Source organism: Castanea sativa, chromosome 3 (assembly GCF_040712315.1).
Source record: "Castanea sativa cultivar Marrone di Chiusa Pesio chromosome 3, ASM4071231v1".
NCBI lineage: Eukaryota > Viridiplantae > Streptophyta > Magnoliopsida > Fagales > Fagaceae > Castanea > Castanea sativa.
In genome coordinates this window covers 55,430,817-55,444,379 of record NC_134015.1, presented here as the reverse complement: position 1 = coordinate 55,444,379, position 13,563 = coordinate 55,430,817, and the positions used below count along the sequence as shown (strand labels likewise).

Sequence of the window (13,563 nt, the reverse complement as noted above, 5' to 3'; positions counted from 1 at the left end):
ACGTTTTTAGACCCTTTAAAACACAACTAGATTAACTTAGTTATTTAGTCAAGTGATTAACTTAGGTAAATTATGCAGATCTAGGTTAACACATATAAATCATATCATGTAAAGCAGCAGAAATATAAAGAACACAAATATACGATGGCACAGGAAAACTAAACCGGTAAAAAACCTGGGGAGGATTTGACCTAACTATCCTCAAGGTAAAATAGCAAATCCACTATGAAAGAATTGAAGTTTGTACAATAGCGACTTAGACCACTAACATCCTATTGCTATCTCGAGTAAAAAACTTACTAGCACGACCCCATGATTGCTCTGAGTCCACGGACTACTTCTTTCCTTGACCTTTGCAAAACACAAACACCCACGTTTGTGATTTTGAGATCCCACTCAAAGGTTTAGCAACACAAACTCTCCTGTTTGTGACTCTAAGACCACCCTTGAAAGTTTAGATCATCAGCACCTTTGATGACTAGAGAAGGCAGCAACTTCTACAACACCGAATCTCGAGATTCTTCAAGTAATAACACCGGTAGAAGATATGAGAGAGCTTTTTAAGAACAAAACCCTAAATACAAAAGAGGTACACTCTTCTCTCTCTTAAAAAGCCTTATAAAAACGTGCTTAGGATTTCCTTTATATAGTGAGAGAAGTAGATCTGAAACCCTAATCCATAATGGGCTTAAACTGCTGTTTGGGCTTAATTAAAATTCTACAGATACGGCTTTCGATCGGTCAAGCTTATCTTTTGATCGGTCAAACCAGGCAGTTTTTGAAATCTTCTTTCTGCAGCTTGTATATTCTTGTGTGTTCACGATTTGCCAATTATTTTAAACTTTTAGAACTTGACAGTTAATTAAAAGTTGTTCTACACTACTATCAATGCAGGCCTCCCTCAACACAATATGACATTAGCGTACTTCTTGTTCAATTTTTTCTTAAAATCTTTAAACTTTTTTGTTGAAGAATTTTACTTATTAATTGTTGTTGAGTTCTCTTTTATTTTATTATTTCTTTCAAAAGTTCAAATACTAACTTTTATATATTGGGAATGTTATTGATAGATTCTAGAAAACACGAACTCTTTATTTAGAGTGATGCACCTGTAGGTCCTGTACTGTATTTGTACCTGTACTAGCTAGTATCGTTCCAATTCAATTTGTTCAACAAGTGTAATGTCTTCCTAGACAACATATATAGGACGACATTCGTTACCTTGGTTTTTATTTTTGTCCATTCTTGTACAACACTACAACAAAGTGTAGTTATTTCAACCCTTTTTTATCGAGGGTTTACTAAAATCTGTTGATACAACCTATAAATAAAAATGCAGAGGGTTTTATTACTAAACTTTATTTCAAATATTATTTGATCCCTCAAAATAAGTTAAAGCACCTACGAAATAAATGTGAAAAAAAAAATGCACCAGTTTTTTCAGCCCACAACCCTTGGTAAAATGTTACAAATTTTTCAGCCCTTTAAAAAAGCCCACAACAGAATTTTCATCCCTTGCAAGGAGCCCACAACGAAATTTAAAACTATAGCCCAACGTAACTAACAAACACATAGAGCTCTTATCACTCTCAGAGCATAGAAATCTCACAGAGCATGGAAATCTCATAGCTTGACGATTGGTACTTATCGCATAGCTCCGATTAGGTACGAGTTCATCTCGGTTTTGTGACTCTTCATCTCTCTGCTGATTTAGACGATCACCGTTTCTCAGCTTCGATTAGGTACGAATCACAAACTCTAATTTCGTCTTTGATTTTTTTTTGTTTTTGTTTTACCCATGCTTTTTCATCGATTTCCTCATGATTTTCATTTCACATTTCTCAGAAAACTGAGCTCATCATCGATTTCCCTATTTCGATTTCTAATTGTTCGACTTTTGCGATCTCATTATTCGATTTCAAATCATAATCTCTGTTTCCTTTACAGTTTTCATACAAATATTGATTGAGTTTTTTATTTTTTGATTGTGAGTACAGGCACAACGAGATTGCAAGGCTCAATCCTTCTCCACTCACTAACTCAATCACAGTGAAGAGAAGCCACAGTGGCTTTCATCCAAACCTCTCCGTATAAGGTATCTCTATCTATATATCTTCTCTCTCTCTCTCTCTCTCTCTCACACACACGCTTTGTTTGAGACTTGAAAGCAAATGAAAACTCAAAAAAGGTTAGGGTTGGAGTGTGTAAGAAATTAAGCTTGCGAGCTTTCCTTTCTGTTTTATTTTCCTACGGTTTCTCTGCAGGCAAACAGAGAGATGGGGAATTTTAAGTGTTTTTGTTAAGTGTCGCTATGATTGCGATTTTCATAGTTAGGTTTTTTTTTAATTGGTTTTATATGGTTGCTATGAGAGTGCATGTTGTGAAATGAAATCAAATGGTTGAGGGAATTTTGATAATGCGGTGAGTTTGGGCTACGTGTTTGTATTCCGAGATTGTTAATGGAATGAATGAATGTTAATTGCGTTTCAATGCTATTCTAATTGATTTTGTAAATTCAGTTCTAGGTTTTCTAATGTGCTAAATATTCTTTTGCTTGTGGTGCACGCAAATTGTTTGATGAAATGTAACAGAGAGAATTGGATAGTATTTGCTTTGGTTAGAGTTTTAGTGTTTCATATTTATTTACTGTTTTAATTTGGTTTGTGTATCGAATTCTTAAGATTTGAATATAATAAAGTATAATAACCGATTTTGATGGAAGCTCTTTTTAACTTATTAACACTCACCATATGTGCTAAATATAATAATACTAGCAAAAATTATTTTTGCTATTCAGCCATATGTTGTACAATGCATAATGCAGGGTTTAGAGAAGTATGTCATGACAAAGTTGTTTTCGCGGACATTTGCTTCTGTTCCAGAGGATGCAAAGATTGATCGTGAAGTCTCAGAGAAAATATGTTTGTTGCAGACCTTCTTGAAGCCTGAGCATTTAGATATACCCGCAGTTCTTCACAATGAAGCTTTGTGGCTGGTAGGCATGCTGGCTTTATTTATGTTTTGAGAAATTTGTCTAATTTTTAACTTAATCTTTGTTGTTTAAAACGTGTGTGTTTAGCTAGTTTGCTGATACTAATACTACTCTTGCTATATATTTTCATGCACGGTATGTTAAGCTTGTTAGTTCCATTGGGATGCTACGGTGAATGATTATTTATTGAGCATTTCATGATATTATACGATGCACCAAGGGGGAAAAGCATATATTAACTAGCAATAACAGAAATTAAATTTTATTCTAGTGAGACTAATCTAGTGAAGACAAGTAGCATTTAGAAAAGGATAGGTAAGAAATTTGAATCCTAATTGGCTATTAAGCTGTAATTTAAAATTCATAAGTAGCACTACCAAATAAAACCATGAAACGTGTATTATATCAGCTCCCTTTAACAGATAAGTAATATAGTCAATAAATGAGTACACAGTGGCATGCAGCCTAATATTTTGATTAGGTAGGACCCCTCTTATTTTTCAAAAATTAACCTTAATTTTTTGCTGCTATTGCACTGCATCATGATTATCAGCCAAGTTCATTATTTCCAGACAGAATCCCAGTTCTACTTGCTTTTGTATAAATAAATACATAAACTTTAAAAATTGGTTCACTCTTGTGCAGTTGGTTAGTTGCTTTGCATTAAAATAATCAATAGTAAAGGAAAATTCAAACCTTGTTATAGTGTCTGCCAAAAAATAGGGTTTATGCTATTGCATAAATGTGTTATAGTGTTACATAGATATATTTTATCTTCTGTATTATGTGTGGCATTTTATAAAGTTTTGACAGACCATAGGTTTTTAGTTATATAGCTCACTATTTGTAGTTTATGATAGAATTATAAAGAATTATCTAAAATGAATTTCACTGGTCAGACTTCCTTGAGGTGAAAACCATATTATCAAATGATCTTCGGTCCTTCTATTTTTGGAAGTGTATTATATCTCTCCTCCCCCCCCCCCCCCACCCCCACCTCCCTTTTCCTTGTTGAGTTTTTTTGGTGTGAAGAAGTTATAATCATCCCAGTAGTTCCAACAGGTTTTTTTAAGTTCCTGGGGTGTATTATTTTTTCTTTTATAAGTAGTAGAAGTCTTCATTCTTTTTATATTAACAGTAAGTTATAATTATCTTACCTCTTCCTCCAAAGGACAACCCATAATTGTTCCACTTTTTTTTCCCCTACTCAGCTTGCAGAGAAAGAATTGCAGAAAATCAACACTTTCAAAGCCCCTCGTGAGAAGCTTTTGTGCATTATGAATTGTTGAGTAAATCAACACTTTCATTCTTTTATTTAAATGCTAAATATTTTGGATGGAAACTGCAAGTAAATTAGCATAGTTGCTAATTTACTTGTGGTGGTAGGGGAATTTTTGAGTTAGGACTTAGGAACACATTAATTATATTTTGGTTTGTATTTGGTGTTCCTTGGTCTTGCTCAGGATCTAGCCTTCAATTTGAATGATTGGTATTGAATACATGGATAGAAGCCTCACCCACATTGCAAGGTCAAACAGATCCTACTCCAACATGAATGCATGATAAAGAAGAAGATACAAGTGGTAACCCTCGAACTACTAAAAAAGCTCACTTATTTTTCCAAGGAAGATTAAAAAATATTTATCTGTTATTTATTATTTGTTTCTAGAGGAGATATACTATATTACATTGAGCTATTTGTTTTGTTGTCCTTTATCTGATGCAGAAGAAAGTATCTTGTGCATTTGGCACATATGCGTCATCTCCACATGTGAGAGAGATGATGCACATGTCAAATGCATGAGATAAATATTACTACTGCAGTTGCTACCACCCCATATATCAATTTCTCATCTGGTGTTGATAGAAACGCTATAATTCCTTTGATTGTAGATCTGAAATTCCTTTGATTGCATTAGGTGGATCAAATTATCCTTACATGGATGCAGAGGCTGGCGAACTGACAGTTGGGGATGTGGAGAGATTGCTGAGTCTGTACAAGGATGTAGTTACAAAGTATACAAGTCTATACAAAGCTGTTAGACACCTTTACATGTCCAAAACAGAAAACCCTGTTCCTTATTTAGAAGGAACCAGTTTTTGTTAACACAGCCAGAGGGAACAAATACAAAAATTGATCATCAAAGAGAAAACTAACAACAACGTGTAAGTGTTACTCTAGGAGAAGTAAAGCACCTCAAAAGCATGCTCGAACAACAAGCTATTCAAATGGCAGAACAAAGAAGACATTTTGAGGAACAACAAGCTAGTCAAATGGCTGAACAAAGAGCACATTATGACAATAAGATGATGCGGATGTTCAGTTATATCACCTCGCAATCAGCCCAATCTAGTAGTGATCACTAAGTATGAAGATTAACTCAAACCAGTGACTGTTTTAGTACTATTGGATAAATTTGGAATGACTTGTTGAGTTGTTTACATATACAATTTTCCCGCATGAGATGTCGATGCACATGCTTGTAAAGTTCCATAATGTTCTGGAACAGTGCAATAGACTACATCCTTGTTGAAAAGAAACTTATACACACTATGGTATGAAAGTAGTAGTTTATGCTGGATCTTATATGAGTTTTTAAGTTTTTTTTGTTTGTTTGTAATGCAACAGCATTTTGAAATAATGATACTCTGTTTCAGGTGGAGTTGATGAAGAGCATGCTCAAGGAAATGTTTGGAGAAAACCCAAAAGAATCATGCAGCATTGCAAGGATAATAAATAAACATCATCTCTTACAACTTGAGAATCTTCTTAAGGATCCACATGTTCATGCCTCTATTGTTTATGGAGGCTCAGTGGATGAAGACAACTTGTAAATGACATAATTTTATCTCTTTTGTGCATATGGGCCTTTTGGTTTAAGCTCTCTCTCTCTCTCTCTCTTCGTTGTTGAAGAAGTGTTGGTTATATATGAATTCATAGTGTTCATATTCAATAAATTGGTTTTTATATGGGATTAATCCCCATATTAAACTATTCCATTGTGCTATTTTAAGGATTTGATAGAGACAAATACTTGGTATATAAGAGAGTTGAGCTTCTGTTCTTAATCCCATTATTTTCATTAGGACAATTTTCTTTGACAGCTTGTCTTGTTCTTTGTTAATTTGTATGCTTCATAAGTAGTTTTAATATGATTGTTGTTGATCTCCATCCAGGTTCAATATGGTAGTTCCAACATGAATATATATATATATATATTGTGCATGTTGTGGTTTTTTTTTTTAAAATAAAATAAAATCTTATTTTGAGGGTCAAGAGACCCTCTTAAATAACCTTATTTATTAAGGGTTATAAATATAAATCTTTTAAACCTTGGTAAAAGGTTATTTAAGGGTCTCTTGACCCTCAAAATAAGATTAGAGCACTTGTTTGCCGTGTAACAACTAGGAATTAAGTCTTTACCACTCTAAAAAGGACAAACTTACGTCCATTCTCCAATCGTTGTTCTGCATTTATTCAACCCTGCCCCAAAGCAACGTACACATACAATTCATAAAGTGTCAGTTTCAATCATTGTCAATTCTTGTATACTGAAAGTGAAACAATTTGAACATTTTTTTTTTGGTCACAGGTCACTATAAAAGTCGATAAGTCCGACGGTGATAACCACCACCACCAGTGAAAATGGGCAAATGCCTATTTTGCGCAAAAAAAAAAAAAGAAGAACAAATATCTTATTTTTCAAACTAATTAAGAAAATGTTTTTTTTTGAAATTCGATTTTCTTAAAATAGAGTTAAAAAAAAAATCTGGAGCCCTATAGCAACATTTTAATGAGCCTTTAGTGACGTTTTAAGGACTTATAGTGGTATTTTGTAACTCGACCTCCATGAAATTGAGTTACATGCAAGTTTTTTTTTTTTTTTTTTTTTACCTATAACTCGACTTCATGGAGCTCGAGTTACAAAATGCCGCTATAGGTCATTGAAAACATCACTATAGGCTCCTTAAAATGTCGCTATAGGGTTTAACTCGATTTTGAAAAAATTGAGTTTCAAAAGAGTGGCATTTTCCTAATTAGTTTGGAAAAGAGGCCAACATGCTGATTTTTTTTTTCACGAACAGGGCAAAAGCCCATTTTGGCCAACCACCACCAGTTTAGCGATAATAAAGTCTTTGTCCATCTTATAAATGGATTGAGACTCAAATCCTTTTTTTATATATTCAATCCATCCTAGCTAGGAATTTGTTCTTGGGGGTTAAGGACGTTGAATAAAAAATTGATGACTAAAGTTTTCTGTTTTTATTTTATTTTTTGGTATATATTATGAATAGTAGTGTGTGTGTATATATATATATATAAAGCAGTATTGTAAATACAAACTAAGTACTTTATAACTCACATGCGTACTTCTAATTACAAAATATATACTTATTAAATTTCAACAAAAAAAAAAAAAAATTCAACAAACTTGAGAAAAGATTAACAAAAAGACTTAAAGTAACTTGAACTTATCTTTTCTTTTTTTTTGACAATGAACTTATCTTTAATCAACAAACATTTTATGAGGGAATTTAAAAAACGTCTTTGTTGCTGTCTTTAATTTTTGAGATAACTGTTAGAATAACTATGTCTACGCGTTCATTTTCTCTCCAAAAAAAAAAAAAAAAGTCTAAGTGTTCATCTTTTACATGCAAGTTGCAACTCTCATCTTTAATGGGATTGTAACTCTTAAATATAATTAAAAAAAAGATTTTTAGAAAAAATACAAAAGTACATATTTAAAATGTAATTATATATAATAAATTTAATTGGGATAAGATTATATATATAAAATTTTTATTTAGTAATTATTTAAAATTTTGGAGGCCATGGCCTATGGCCCAAATGTGGGTGAAATTCCCACTGATCATACAATCCTTATCCAAGACAATACAAAATATATTCATATAGTACTTGTGCTTAAGATATATATATAGTACATGAATAATGATATAAAATAATGCTTGTGTCGTAAAATTGCACAACTTGCCCACGTGACGAGTTGTGAGTAGTAGAATAAAGTAACCCTATATGGACCCGCCATTATTTCTCTATCACTCACAACTCGCAATGTAAGCGAGTTATGACACAAATTATGTCACTTTATGTAACTAACACAGCTCCAATGACATGTGACCTCACGTGTAACAAATAGTGGTGTTTTGCATTGTGACGTGTGAGTGAGTCAGGATCGAGAAGCTATCCTGGTCCTGGACATGGTGATGAGGTGACTTGTCCTTTCCGAAAATCCATAGCCCCATCATACATCATAGGGAGCAACAAACAATAATTCAATTCAACGAGAGAGAAATGAAAGAAAAGTTCGAAAGAAAAGAATGCTGCCCATGGAGGCTACGCAAAGACCCAGAAAAGTGCAATAGTAACGTCTTAGTTCTTAACCATTCAACTTTGCTGTGCCTTTCGAGTTTTGTCGCTTGGAGGAAATGTAGCCACCCATGACCATGAGTTTATGATCAACCAACCTCGCAGCTTCCTTATTCTATGATAATTCCTACTTTCCATAGGCCTCGGCTCTATTTTTTAGTAAGCGACGGAAAGAACACTTGTTATCTTATAAAAAAAAAAAAAAAAAACCACTGTAAATTGATGGACAAACAATATTCAATTGTTAGTTTATTTGAGATTGGTCACACGTTAGTTTGCAAACTATAATATATAATAAAATTTGTAGTATATCTACACTACAACAAATTTGACTTTTTCCAAGGGTCAAAACCCTTGAAAAAAATATTTAAAAACCTTGAGAAATATTATTTTAAGAGTTCTATTGACCCTTGATAACCTTTGAAACTTATACCGTCGAAAAAGAAATTTTGAAGGCCTTCATGGCCCTCAAAATATGTGCTCTAATCTTTTTTGAGGGTCAAGAGACCCTTAAATAACCTTTTACCAAGGTTTAAAAAATTTACATTACAACCCTTGATAAATAAGATTATTTAAAAGGGTCTCTTGACCCTCAAAATAAGATTTTATTTTATTTAAAAAAAAAAAACCACAATCATGCATAAAATATATATACACACACACACAAAAATTTACAATTGTTGAGATGATATGCTATGATATTGATGTATAGCAAAAGTGATATTAATGGTCTCAAAAATGATAAGTCTATTATTGTTTAAGAGAAAAGATATCAATAATCACACTGTACAAAGACCAAATCTGTCCAAGAGTTAAAAGTTTTGATACATTTTATTCTTCATCATCATCTCCAAAGCAAGAAGTTATTAGCTAGTGCAATTGAACATTTCAACCATTATGGGTGCCCTCAAGTTTCTGAAAAAGAGAGAATGATACAGATTATGAAATTGAAACATGTAAGGAACACCAGAAGAAACACATGAAGAATAACCTAAAAGCAAGAACAGACTTCAGTGGAACCAAAACTAGTGAGATACCAAATCATCCAATAAATAAGCTTACACCTATATAAACTAATAAAGGGCCACAACATAGATCTTAAAACAAGCATAGTAATCATGACATCCTATACTAGAGACACCCTTTCCTACTCCAAACCACAGTTGTAGTAACATTACAGTTTTGAAAGGCATTCGGTAATTTCGGTTTGCAGAAAAAAATACTATTGAGATAAATCATGCAACAATAGTACTTGTGTAAAATTGACCAAATTTCAATATATTTAATAAATTGCCAAGTTCTATGATTTTAACAGTCTTTATAGGGACCATTAATGACATGTGGTCTTAAATTTATCTAGGCAACTACAAAGTGTTCCAACCTTTCAGATGATGATTTAGCTTTATGCTGTAAAATAAAAGAATTTCATGTTGAAAAAAAAAATTATTGCAATAAGTATTAATCACATGTGGAATTATCATAAATTCCTTAAATTATGGGTTAAATGCCAACCTTTGAAGCATCTGCATGATGCCAACTGATGCTGCTATCTACAATTTTTGGTAGGCGGTCAGCTGTCTTCTCAAAAGATAACTTTGATTTCTTATTAATCTCAATGCATTTGACAGACCTGAAAAACAATAATAACAATGAGTTAGAAATTTTGAAAATAAAGAGTAAGACTCTAGGCCCCAGCACATTTATAATTATCTCGGTTCTTGCCTGCATTTTCTAGTAGCTGTTAATGATAATCCAATTACACCAGCTCCTGCATACAAATCAGCAACAGATGCACCAAAAGGAACATACTTTTGTAACTTCCGGAGCAAGATATCAAAAGCCTGAAAATAATTAGCATTGGACTGAATATTATTATTACTTGTGTCAACATAAGATAAAATTATGCATGTCTTGCTATCAAGTTCTAGTTATCTAAAAGAAAAAACTGAAAATAAACCTAAATGATACAACAAAACATAAAAGGACAAAAACTTGGGCATCCCAAACAAAAAGGCAGGATCTAAATCCCAATACTCATGTTATTTATGCCTTCAGCCCATAAATCCTATCTTTTCAAGGAATTGATGATCCACGTCCATTGCTGTCCAATATTTGATCTAAAAGAAAGAATATACATGCACAATTAAATAAGAAGAGGGGTTTGCTTGATTAGAAAGTCCATCTACCCGTGTGTTTGCTTGGCCAAAACTAGATGGAGCCAAGGCAATATCAATTCCTCCAACATGTTCCCAAAAGTCTCTCTCCTTAAAGATGTCTCCATCTAGTCCCAAAAATTATCTGCATCATCAGTTAAACATTCTTAGTTCCACAAATTTCAATCTTTTGAATAAATACAAATATTTGTAAACTATCCTAACATATGGCACAAAAGAGATATATACATGAGAGAATACAAGATAAGTCTTGCGGTTAAGAAAGCGGATCTTAAATTGAGATGACTCGCATCATAATTGTGAAGGAAATATTAACCATTGTAAGAGTATACCTGTGAAGTGAACTATTCATTTCCCTATTTAGTTCAATCATCTCCTCAACATATTATCCTTTCCGTAGGCTTTCAAAACCCAACATTAATAGCCGGTGTCAAAAAAGAACATTAACAATACCAAGCCAATCATAGTGGATTTGGCTTAGGATTATTTTATTGTTGAGTGGTTTTGGGCTGGCTGTTGTGTTGTGTTCTCGTTCATATTATAGTGTGCGTGCACAAGCTAGTTGGACTTTCAACTCGTCCAAATCCAAATACTAGTGCTACCACATTTTTGGCATGTTTTCATCAGAGATAATGGTTGATAATAAATTCTATTAGCATTCCAACTCATAACCGAAGGAAAACTCGCTTCTTTGATTAAAATTTGAATATTAGTCTATGTTTTGGATAGTTGGGTTGGTTTCTCATGAAGTATGCCAGCTTTGTGCCTTCTTTAGCCAATTCATGAAGATGAAACACCATCTATCAAATCAACCCCATAAAGTCCTTTCTATCATATGATTTTTTCTAGTTGACATAACTAGAACTTAGGGAGAAGGGTAGAATAGAAAAAGCCTTTTAGTAAATAAAAAAAGGGGAGACTACAAGTCAGAACAGAAAACAAATCTGTTGAAAGAAATAAAAGACAAAGCATAACAGAGTTGATACTTTTTTACATTAGCCTAGAATGAATCTAGGGGGATTAGAATGTGACAAGACTAAAGTAGAGAATGTAAAGGTACTTGCAAGTACTGAGAAAGCAAGCATAAAGAGTTAATGCCAATGAAGAGTAGGAAGTCAAGTAATTTATAAAATATAAAAATCATATGGTACAAAAGGCTATACATAACTATAAAATGCAGGTTTTTCCCCTCCTTATCTCAAATTTAAAAAACAATGAGAAACAGCAATAATGTGTAAGCATAGATAGCTCCACAAACATACAAATATCGATCAGCTTTACAATAACACCTGGGGACAAAATGTGGATCTGGATGAAAGAGACTGCTGCAAGAAAACTTTGCATAGATAACACAATACATAGCTACAAAACTAGCTTAGCTTTGCTTTTTGCAAATGGCTTACCTTGGCATAATAGTCCTTCCAAACTTTGTGAGCAATCCGATGACCTCCCAAATCAAATGCTTTGAACTTAATTTTCCCAATACTCAACTCCTCAGATGTAGGCTATTGTGTCAGCTGTTGCTATACTAATCTCTGAAAATCAATCAAAGAAGGCTCAACATCACCCCATGACACCCAAAAGCAAATTGCCCAAATGGACATATGACAATGCAAGGATCATGATATTCCATAACAAATATCATTTCACTAATTTGAACCTTCATAATTCATAAAATTCACACACATTTTCAGCTTAACTAAGCCTTGCACAGAACATGATACTCCAAAACAATGCCAAGAGCCTTGAAGCCAAACCTCTGATAATTGAAAATTAAAAAAGCTAGATCTGAAGCAAATTAATTATTAAACTAACACGCATTAGATCCAAATACTACAAACAAAGACAAAGAGAGTGCCCAAGCATTTTCCACACAATAAAACAACAAACAATATAAATTAACACATATATCAACAATCGCATAGTAACTTAGCAATTGATAAAGTAATAGTTCTTGAATCCAAAGAGAAAATTCATATTCATTCATCAACACAGTCAGAATACGAAAATGCAGCGAATTCAAATTGATTTTCACAAGCCTCACTGATCCAAGCAAGTCGTGCAGTTATACTAAAATCTGATTCGATGAGAATCTGAATGAAAAAAACAAGTTTTCGAATAATCTGATTCTACATCAAAATTGATCAATTCGATCAAATAGAGATCGAATTTGCATGGATTAATTTCGATAAAGTGATTGATTCGGTGAAACGCAATAGATCAAAAAAAAAAGCAACGAACATTAAAGCGCAACAGTGAAAGAATCGAATCGAATCGAATTGAATAGAAAGAAAGGGAAATTGAACCTTCTTGCGGAGACCAGATGTACTAGGCTTTTGGCCATCGATTGGCTAGGTCTCGACGCGAGAAACCTTGAACACCATTGCTGAGAGAATGAGTGACTTCCATTTCTCAATTTTCTGAAAAATGTGAAACGAAAATCATGGGGAAATCGATGAAAAAGTGTGGGTAAACCAAAAAATCAAAGACAAAATTAGGGTTTGTTACTTCCATGGTCAATTTGTACCCAATCGGAGCTGAGAACACAAAGCCGAGAGAGACGAAGAGTCACAAATTGCCGAGACCAATTCGTACCTAATCGGAGCTGCGCGATTTCCATGATCGTCGAGCTCTGAGATTTCCATCAAGCTCTTTGGGCTCAATGCTTTCTCATTTTCTGTGAGAGAGTGAACAAATATTTTAACAAGGGCTGTGGCTTCTTTTTAAATTTTTTCGTGGGCTTTTTTCAAGGGCTGAAAATTTTGTCATATTTTATCAAGGGTTGTGGGTTGCAAAATGTAAAGTTTTGTATGTGCTATTTTTTTTTACATTTATTTCAAGGGTGTTTTAACTTATTGTGAGGGACCTAATAACCTCTGAGATAAAGTTTAGTAATATTTACAAGCACACTTGTATGTATAGATTGTAACGACAGGTTTTAGTAAACCCTCCATAAAAGAGGGTCGAAATAACTAAAGTTTGTTGTAGTGCTAATACTACTATAAATA

The 13,563-nt window shown here is 33.3% G+C and overlaps 2 long non-coding RNA genes across 3 annotated transcripts; one reads left to right on the top strand and one right to left on the bottom strand.

Annotated features, from left to right (window-relative positions):
- Positions 1-1,575: 1,575 nt before the first annotated feature.
- LOC142627248 (uncharacterized) lies at positions 1,576-6,041 on the top strand. 2 transcript variants are annotated; one of them, XR_012842795.1, is made up of 7 exons: positions 1,576-1,742; positions 1,998-2,095; positions 2,825-2,995; positions 4,204-4,276; positions 4,456-4,575; positions 4,912-5,548; positions 5,651-6,041. It is a non-coding gene; the product is annotated as an uncharacterized LOC142627248 (long non-coding RNA). The 2 variants fall into 2 exon arrangements; XR_012842796.1 differs by lacking the exon at positions 5,651-6,041 and having other exon boundaries at positions 4,912-5,574.
- A 3,067-nt stretch (positions 6,042-9,108) lies between these two features.
- Positions 9,109-13,248, bottom strand: LOC142627476 (uncharacterized). Its single transcript, XR_012842854.1, has 6 exons — positions 12,862-13,248; positions 11,959-12,090; positions 10,568-10,679; positions 10,104-10,222; positions 9,894-10,011; positions 9,109-9,296 (listed from the first exon to the last, which is right to left on the bottom strand). It is a non-coding gene; the product is annotated as an uncharacterized LOC142627476 (long non-coding RNA).
- Positions 13,249-13,563: the final 315 nt, after the last annotated feature.